This window comes from Silene latifolia, chromosome 2 (assembly GCF_048544455.1).
Source record: "Silene latifolia isolate original U9 population chromosome 2, ASM4854445v1, whole genome shotgun sequence".
Classification (NCBI taxonomy): Eukaryota; Viridiplantae; Streptophyta; class Magnoliopsida; order Caryophyllales; family Caryophyllaceae; genus Silene; species Silene latifolia.
The window spans coordinates 97,957,490-97,966,751 of record NC_133527.1 but is presented as its reverse complement, the minus strand read 5'-3'; positions in this window follow the sequence as shown (position 1 = coordinate 97,966,751).

Genomic DNA, 9,262 nt, shown 5'->3' with positions numbered 1-9,262 from the left:
CACATTACCGCAACATGACATACCTCTCTATATAAAGCACCTATCTCCCAAACGCATAACTCACGATCCACACTTGTTACGTACACTCACACTAGATCCTCCAGTTCTTTCCTTCATTTCCGCAAGACTCATACATAACCTAATATGACACTAATTCCCCCAACACCCTACACTCACTGTCCCAACAAAAGATTATGAACCACCCGCATGACTTTCGGATCATTACCACACATGTCCTACGGACCACTTGTCATTACCATGTCTACTAAAGCCTTATCTAGAACAAGATCAAAATTATCAGAACAACCTCTCACAACCGTGTCCCATCAATAGAACATCACTATACCATGACAACAACGAAAACATATACGACTCTATTTCATATCATACTATACCCTCATTCCCAACTTAACTTGGTAAAGAAAACATCAATAAACAAGACAACTGTCTATCTGCAGAAACTGAAACTCGCAGGGAGCAACATCAAACAAAACAACAAACTATGAATAACTGGTATGCACTTTCGAAACTCGAATCATAATCATCCCGCCTACTCCACCACAACCGGTGACGGCATCACAACACCGCCACCAACAGCCGCACCGTAGTGCGAAAATACCCGCATCACAACATTATGTACCGTGCCCGGATCACCACCCGAGGCACCAAAACTACACCGATAGACATCACAACTACATACGATTCCCATAAACACTGACTGAGCATAACTTCTCAGGCAAGAAAACTTACTCAAATCCACTTTATTAAATCACCACGCAACATATTATATGGATAAACAGATAAGCATCTCATGAACATCATCTCTACCATTTCACGGAATACACATGTGTTATTAATACACATAAAATTATAACTAGCCATGTCAAATTAATCAAATTATTACCTTTTTGGATATTATTCAATTAAATTACCGTGTCCAACCTATATATTACAGAAGATTCATAAAACAACTTTATAATTATCACACCATACCACTTCTTGTGAGGTCAGAACCTCACACAAACATTTACACATATCATAGACCCGTAATCACAACCAACTAGTCAATCCTGATCACGTAAGTTACCACTCAACATAGGTTACCTGTCGCCCGAGCTTAACTCGTATACACCTCATAACATATTCTCCCTTTCGCATATCCATCACCCTCTGCCAAATGTAGCCACACCATTAATACTCAACTACTAACAACCGCCTCATATAACCACATCTTATACTCTTTCATAACTGTACTTATCAACCTGGTCTCTGCAAAATCAACCTCTTTAGAATTGTTACCTTTCTAATATACCATTACCCTTAACCACTAGTCACAAACCATAACACTACCGCTGTCCGGGCATCAAACCTTTTACACTCATCTCTAAACATCACGATTTGTTTCCTATCTTTGGTTGACATCCCAAATAACGAACATCCAATCCATTAACAAAATTACCTCAACATTCTTCCCAATACTATCCTTAATTGTATCATCATCTAACTCTCCACCAAAAATCTCGTATCGTGCAAATACTCCACCAACTTCATACTCCCTTAATTCCTCGAAACTCATGATTAATCATGTTGTCCTGAAACTTCTGTATAACTATTAACTTACTTACCCTTGATAGTATCATACATCTCGACGATTCCTTACTTTATGTCACATAACTCCGGTGAACTTTTTCTCAACTTACTTTTATCCTTCTTTTCTCGTTATACTCAAAAATACCATTAATAGCTCAGCTCCTTATTACTTCTATCTAACTCTTTAGTGCTCCGATTATCTTTTCATTGCTCCAAAACTCAAATCCCATTATTTCATATCGATATCATCTCACTCTTTCTTACCATAACTATTATCTTATTATGCCATTAATCACCCTTGCCTCTAGTTTATCCATAAAATCAACGTTCACTGTTGTAACAATTGCATCTCCTTTGTACCTCTCTAGAAATCAGAATTCCTTTTGTACCATTAATTGCCCAAGGAAATTACACAGTAGTTTCATCTCTTAATAAACCAAATATCCCAAATCCACCTCGCGACATGTCTTCACAAAGTTCACTATATACTACTCTTCTCAACTCCTTTAAAACGCACTTTCACTACATATATCCTTACTCAACTCTATTTCTAACCATCTCCCTCCATAATTCTTTACACATCTCAAGCTGCCACTATCCGCATCCTTACTTTTCAATCTTTTTATTCTCACGTTCATTATACTCACATCATCCCTTGCCCATATACTCTTACTTTTACATTACTCAACACACAATCATATCACTCATCCCGTCTCGCAAAATGTGCTCTATGCCTCAATAAACTATACCAATCTTCCTTTTTCTTTTTCCACCATCTATCATAATCACATATAACTCATGTCCTCCCCACCGAACTCATATTCATCATAAGTGTCACTCTTTACATCATAAGATTGGGTAACTTACGCTTCAGGACCAACACATACGTAAAACAATGCATAAAGAAGTAATACAACACCTTTGGATTAAACGTAATATGCAACGAATGTCAAAAAAAAGATAAACATATGACCCGAAACACGCATATGACCTGCACAGACCCCACTCGATCGAGTACCAGAACTTACTCGATCGAGTTGAGGCTACTCGATCGAGTGCCCAACATGCTCGATCGAGTGCCCCGACTCTTAACCCAAACAGACCTTCGATCTCGACTTACTCGACCGAGTAGCCAGGCTACTCGATCGAGTGACCCCATACTCGATCGAGTGCCCGAGGTACTCGATCGAGTGCCCAAAAACACGATTCTGGTCAAAATAACGACAAATACCCACTCGATCGAATCATGTAGACTCGTGAATACTACGCGCATGTTATCTCCCATACCCCCAACGTACTATGCATTCATTATTATTTCAACATTATGATTACAACTATGCATTCAAATCTGCGCGACTCCTCATACAATCAACATAATAATCTACTTCGTGTTATCAAGTGCCACGTTATAAACAACCATCATGCTTTTCATCCAATTTGTTATACAAAACACATATCATTGAACCTCTATTCTTCATGTTACTACTTACCAAAAGCCAAACATTACCATCTATCATGCTCATATAACATTCAAATTTCAATCATGTATCACCCGCATGTTTTTAATTTTCATAACTTTTCATGACACAAACCACACCCATACACCACAAATCCTATTTCCATGTTGCTAATACAACAACATTACAAATCCACTTCATCACATAAACACTTCCATAATCAAGAAATTCATATCCTTACGAAATTGCCACTTCATCTTTTCCAATCAATTCATCTAGTTCAATCACATACTTCAGCTAACAAGCGCATATGATACGATAGTAGACAATTATACGAACTTAATATATAGCTTTACGCAAACAAAACTATGAAAACAAATCTTATCACACCCCCTATCCACATGTTATTAGGATTGCCTCATTATAAATCATTCATCCTACACATCATTATTCATCACATATAAACTATTTCCTTTTTCCACCACATCATTCGTCATTCTCACATACTTTTCCAACTATTCCAATCAACATGGTAAACCAAGTATCATCCAACATGCTTTCAACCAACAGCATACAAAATCACCCTTATACATGCCACACATCACCATATTGTTACACAATTCACAAAATAAACACATAGCGATCCCGACTCATATCCCATGGTGACCGGTTCAAAATCGTAGGGCGAGTTCGCGACTTTAGGACGTCTCCCAAGCCTTTGCATTAGCTCCTACAACCTTTACCCCGGGTTCATTTTAATTGACTCCCTAGATTCTTTAGATTCATTGGTTACAGGTTTCAGGATCGTCGCTTTGATACCATTTGTAACACCCCCATACTCCAAGTGCCTTACCAGGACCACTCAGGTATAAGGATGTCACCATCTCCGTTACCCGAGGCATGATAATCATAAGACAATGAAGAAACATACTTTATTAAATAAGTTTAAGTGATTACATTACAAAACCAACTGTAAGCAAAATACAACTGTTCTCAAACTATAAACCAACTGAAAGGAACTGTCCTAACAAAACACGGCGGAAGACTAAAGACTACGATATGTGATGACTCCATCCCCCACTAGATCCCACGCGTATCCAAGATATACCTGCCAAGCAACTGCTCACCACCCCCGAATGGATCACCACAGTTTTTAAAACATTTAAACGGGGTCAGTACTAATCACACAATTAACATACATGTCACAATAAGATAAGCAGACAGCTTAACTGTCACACATACACAACCAACCCAACTCCAAATATCTCCATCATCGATCGTCCCTTTGGACCGGACTACCGCCGATGGGAGACCGCGGCACGTGCACCCACCTAAGCCACGCTCATCATACCGAGCGATAACCCTGTCCCATTAATGTGCACATCCCCTTCCGTGGCGGGTTCCACGAAGGGCGAAACTAGGGCGTGAAGCCACTACCGCAAGTGACCCCACTCAGCCGAGAACGCATCTCGAGGACCAATCAACAACAATCACAACCACAATCACAATACAATTATTATATCAAACATCCAATTACAACACATCACCAATATCCCATTATGGGACTAATACTGAGTAGGAAATCCTACCTGGAAAGCAACACAATCATCAGACGATCTAGCAGCTGTCTCAAAACCTCTCCTTTACAAATCCTTCTCCTATCACATAATCACATAATCACAATCTAACCATAACAAATCATAAAAACCCCCAATCCCAAAATTAGGGTTTAACCAAATCAAAGGAAAGACAATAAAAAGGGTACATAGATCTTACCCTCGACGCAAGGAACTCAACGGTATAAACAACGACAAGAACTGACCGTCTGAACTCCGGGAATTGCTAAGAATGCGATTAAGAAGATGAACTTGTTTGCTTTCTCTCTTAAACAGGAATTTAGGTTTTGGAAAAGTGATTTGGAAACAATGACGAAAGTGTTTTATACTTTAATCGCATTATTAACAAAACCCGACAAAACAAAGCCCCCTCAGAACCGGCTACTCGATCGAGTAGCTAAGGTACTCGATCGAGTGCCCCCTTACTCGATCGAGTACCCTAGTTACTCGATCGAGTACCCAACAGGTCAGAAACTATTTTATTTCGCAAAACTCCCATACTCGACAGAGTAAGGCCTACTCGATAGAGTACCCCAAGACTCATAAATACGGAGTACCCCAAGACTCATAAAGCTGAAATTATAAATTGGGTTTGTAGAAATACATAACGAAAATGAATGTTACTTACATCGGAATGACGAGAACGACGAGAGGAGCGCTATGGAACAAAAATCATTGAAAACGGATGAGAAACGGAGCATCAGGACGACTTATAGACAAAAATTTAAACGAAAGAAAAACAAGAACAAAGAAGGAGGAAATAGAAGAAAGGAAGAAGACGTGAGGAATGATAATAATGAGACATCAGGTAGCTTGCTAGCTACTAATTATACGTACGTTTCTTCATCGTTAAGTAATTTCGCTCGTTTTTAAAACCGTCTTGAGTTAATAAAATCGGTTTTAGTAAAAGTTTCAGTAATAAAACGGAATCAATAATAAATAAATTTAATGAGTGAAAATAAAATAAACTCAGCTAGTTAACGTAAATAATACAATATCAGCTTCAATCGGAATTATTAGCGATTTTTACAAAACTAACGGATATTAATAAAAATTGCTAATTTAGTGAAATAAGCTCAAAATAGCTAATTGGACGGTTTTGTTCCCAAAATCCATCTCGGGTTCACTTAAAACAACTTTCGTAAGGACTCGTAAAGAAACGTAAATTATTAAATAAATAAACTCGAACTAATTTCAATAAACTCGAACTAACTTTAAATAAACTTATTAATGATTATTAAAATTAACGTATCGAATTATGATGAAATTAATTAATTAGCTAAGCATATATATATAAATCGTTAAATGATGTAATTAAATTCAAAATAGCAATTAAAAGAATTTTATCCAACTTAATAAAATACGGGGTGTTACAATCACCCCATCTTTTAAAAAGTTTCGTCCTCGAAACTTGAAAGTATAAATGAAAGGTTATAAAAATAAAACTGGAATTGGAATCGGTAACCAAAACATTTTAAAGGTTATTTATCGTAAGAATCAAAATTCTTTCAAAAGTTTCAAATAAAATTTTCCGACAGAACCAAATTCTCATCAAGGGAACGAAAGTGTTCTCGTTACGTATTCAAGAACATCACATTCCAAATCAAAGATACGGTAAAAAGGCAAATCATTTGTATAAATCAAAAATTAAAATACCTTCAAAAACATTAATGAAGAGTTTTCAAAAATATAAGTCTCATTCATGGAACGGAAATGCTCTTGTCGTGCACACAAGAACGCTAACTTTCGAAGTCAGAGACAAATTTAAAACAAAAACTATTCGCCGACAAGCGTAAAACAAGTTATCAAACGTTTCGAATAACTAGTTCTATCATCCGATCAACGTCAAAATCAAAGAAAAAGGCAATCCACTCAAATTTTCTTTTGCGAAAGACAAAATAGAAATGAAGGTTTCACCTTTAAACTAAAAGGGGAGTTAAATTCCTGAAATATAATATTAAACTTTGACAAAGGCATCATGATTAGATCAAAGTGAATAGAAATTGGATAAAATTTACAAAAATCTCATGTTTAGCAACTCAAAACCATGATAAAGAAGTCTATACTCAAAGAACAATTAGAGAATTAAATCGAATTTTCATTTTTCCAAATCTTTACAAGTAGGGAAAATTTTGTAATAGTAACATAAATTTTTAACAACGAACCAAAAATGGTAGCTTGAAATATTTAGAAATTGTGCGAAATGAAAAGTAAGTTAGACATCATAGATACAAGTATGCTAAGAGGGTTCAAGCTTAACCAACAAAAGAGGTATGATGAACTTCCTAGGGATAAGAATTGAAGTCAAATTTACAAGGATGTCAAGGATAGAGTTTCACAAGATACAAGTGTCAAACTTAAAGGAGGAGCAAGATGAAGCGAGGAAATGAGGTATGAACGGTAACGCTTATGATCAAGGAGAAAGGAAAATTAGACAACAAGGAAACGCCAGATACTCAAATCTCAAACAACAATGTCATCACTCCACTAAGGAAACAAAGGGTAATAACCAGGTCAGGAAATGATAGGAAATTTAAAAAGGGATATATGAACATGTCAAGATGTGAGACTAAAAGAGTCGAATCATAAAGATAACTAGTTACCAACCAGTAAGAGATATTAGAATTAGGAAGGTATTCAAGACAAGGAAATAACGAGTAAACTTTTATACTTAAGAATCAAATCCAACCAATGTATGATCGAAAGGGAGGAAAACGATTAATGGTACGAAAGAGGATTTTTAAGGCTTAATCCATACGCTTCCTAAAACTTAAGGTTCTCTCTAACAAGGTCACGCCTATTAGGGTATTGTACCTTCATGACAAAACGACCAAATCCCAAACAAGGGTCAAGGTAAAATAAACGCTCGCTTAAGGGGTGATAAATCGGTTAGATACTTCTTCCACCTATCTTATCACATATTAGGATTTCCCTAAAGCAAATCTACCACTCAAGTATAAAAGCATCTCTGTATCTGAAGCACTCGACACAACCTCAATGTTTTAAAAACCAAAGAATAAATTGATAAAGGCTTCTCAACAAAGTTCTCAAGAAACAACTAACACAAAATCACATTCCCAATCTATACGGGATTGTTAACATCTAAAAAATGGGTTTTCTTCCAAATTCATATTCTAAATTTATCTCATGTTTACTCCTAAGGTGACGACGCTCAACCTACTAAGCTTTCAAATCCCAAACATAAACAACAAAGCCAAGTTCTATAACTTTAATTACATAGGCAACTCAGTCCTAACACAAAGAATCCACCAATCGATTATATTCACTTTGTCAAGGAACTAGGTATAAGAATCACTAAGTATGTCTCATCACATTACCTAAGTCTTTCTAACATCACATCCTCTCAAAACCAGGGTTAAGGGTCAGACACAAACAATCTCCTCAAAAGTCGAATTTTCCAACCAAGGTCAACATTCCTCACAAGAAAGAGTACTATCTAATGGCGTTAAGGGAGGATAAGCAAAGAACAAAGGACAAGTTAGGAGTACAAGCGTAGCTTTTAAAGTAAAACTGAAGGGAGTTTAGAAGGAGGATAAGCACCAAGAGATTAAGAATAAGGCGAGATACAAAAAGAACGAGAAACATCTTCAAGGAAGTAGAAGCATTCTCAAAGGTTGAACAAATCTTCAATCCTCAACAATAGGCACTAAATCTTGATCTTCTTAAAATATAAGTGTCCTTTCAATGGAACGGAGATACTCTTGGCGATCACTCAAGAACATCAATATTCCAATTCAAGGACATAAAAAAATACATTTTTACACCAACAAATGATAAAACTAATTATCATACGTCTCCAATAACAAGCTTTAACACTAATTGACGTTAAAACCAGTGAAAAACATTAAAATATTTTCAAAACCTTTAGTTCAAATTTTTTTTTTTAAGAAGGGTAATAACTCCATTAGCTATAGATAAGCTCACGGTCATTGATCCAAGAATGCAACAATTATTAAATGACAATCAACAAATAGGTTAGTACCTAACAAAGAGCAAACACAAAGAGACTACAACATAAGGTCCTAAGTCTACCCATCTTACCCATCTCTCGAGTTTATTATTTCAAGGTCAAGTTATTTATATTGGGGTGCACAAACGTGCGTCGGGAGCAAATATGCTCTGATACCAACTGTGACACCCTCATTTATCGCGGAAAAGTAAACACGTAATTCAAGAATAAAGCTGCATGGATATGTTTGTAATAGGTTCAGTTGGGTAAAAACCTGTAATTTTTAAAAACTGAACTGTTATAAAGATATCCAAATGGGAAGGTGTCAAACATGCAAGGTCCAAAATAAATCTCATGAATGAAATATCGCTAAAGTCGCGAAACAAAGTTATACAACCCAAATATGAGAAAGGGAGACATATGTCCCTAAAATGTATGTGACATAAAAAGTGTTTAAGGGTCACAAAAAAATAAAACCAATCTAGGTTTCCAAGGTTACTTTGCTCGCTAGCTCGTCCATGTACCCCATATATGCATCACCTACCTGTCATTCGCATTTTATACAAATACGAAAGCCACAGTCAGTGGGGAGTAACTCCGAGTTCTCCCAGCCACGAAATGTCATAATT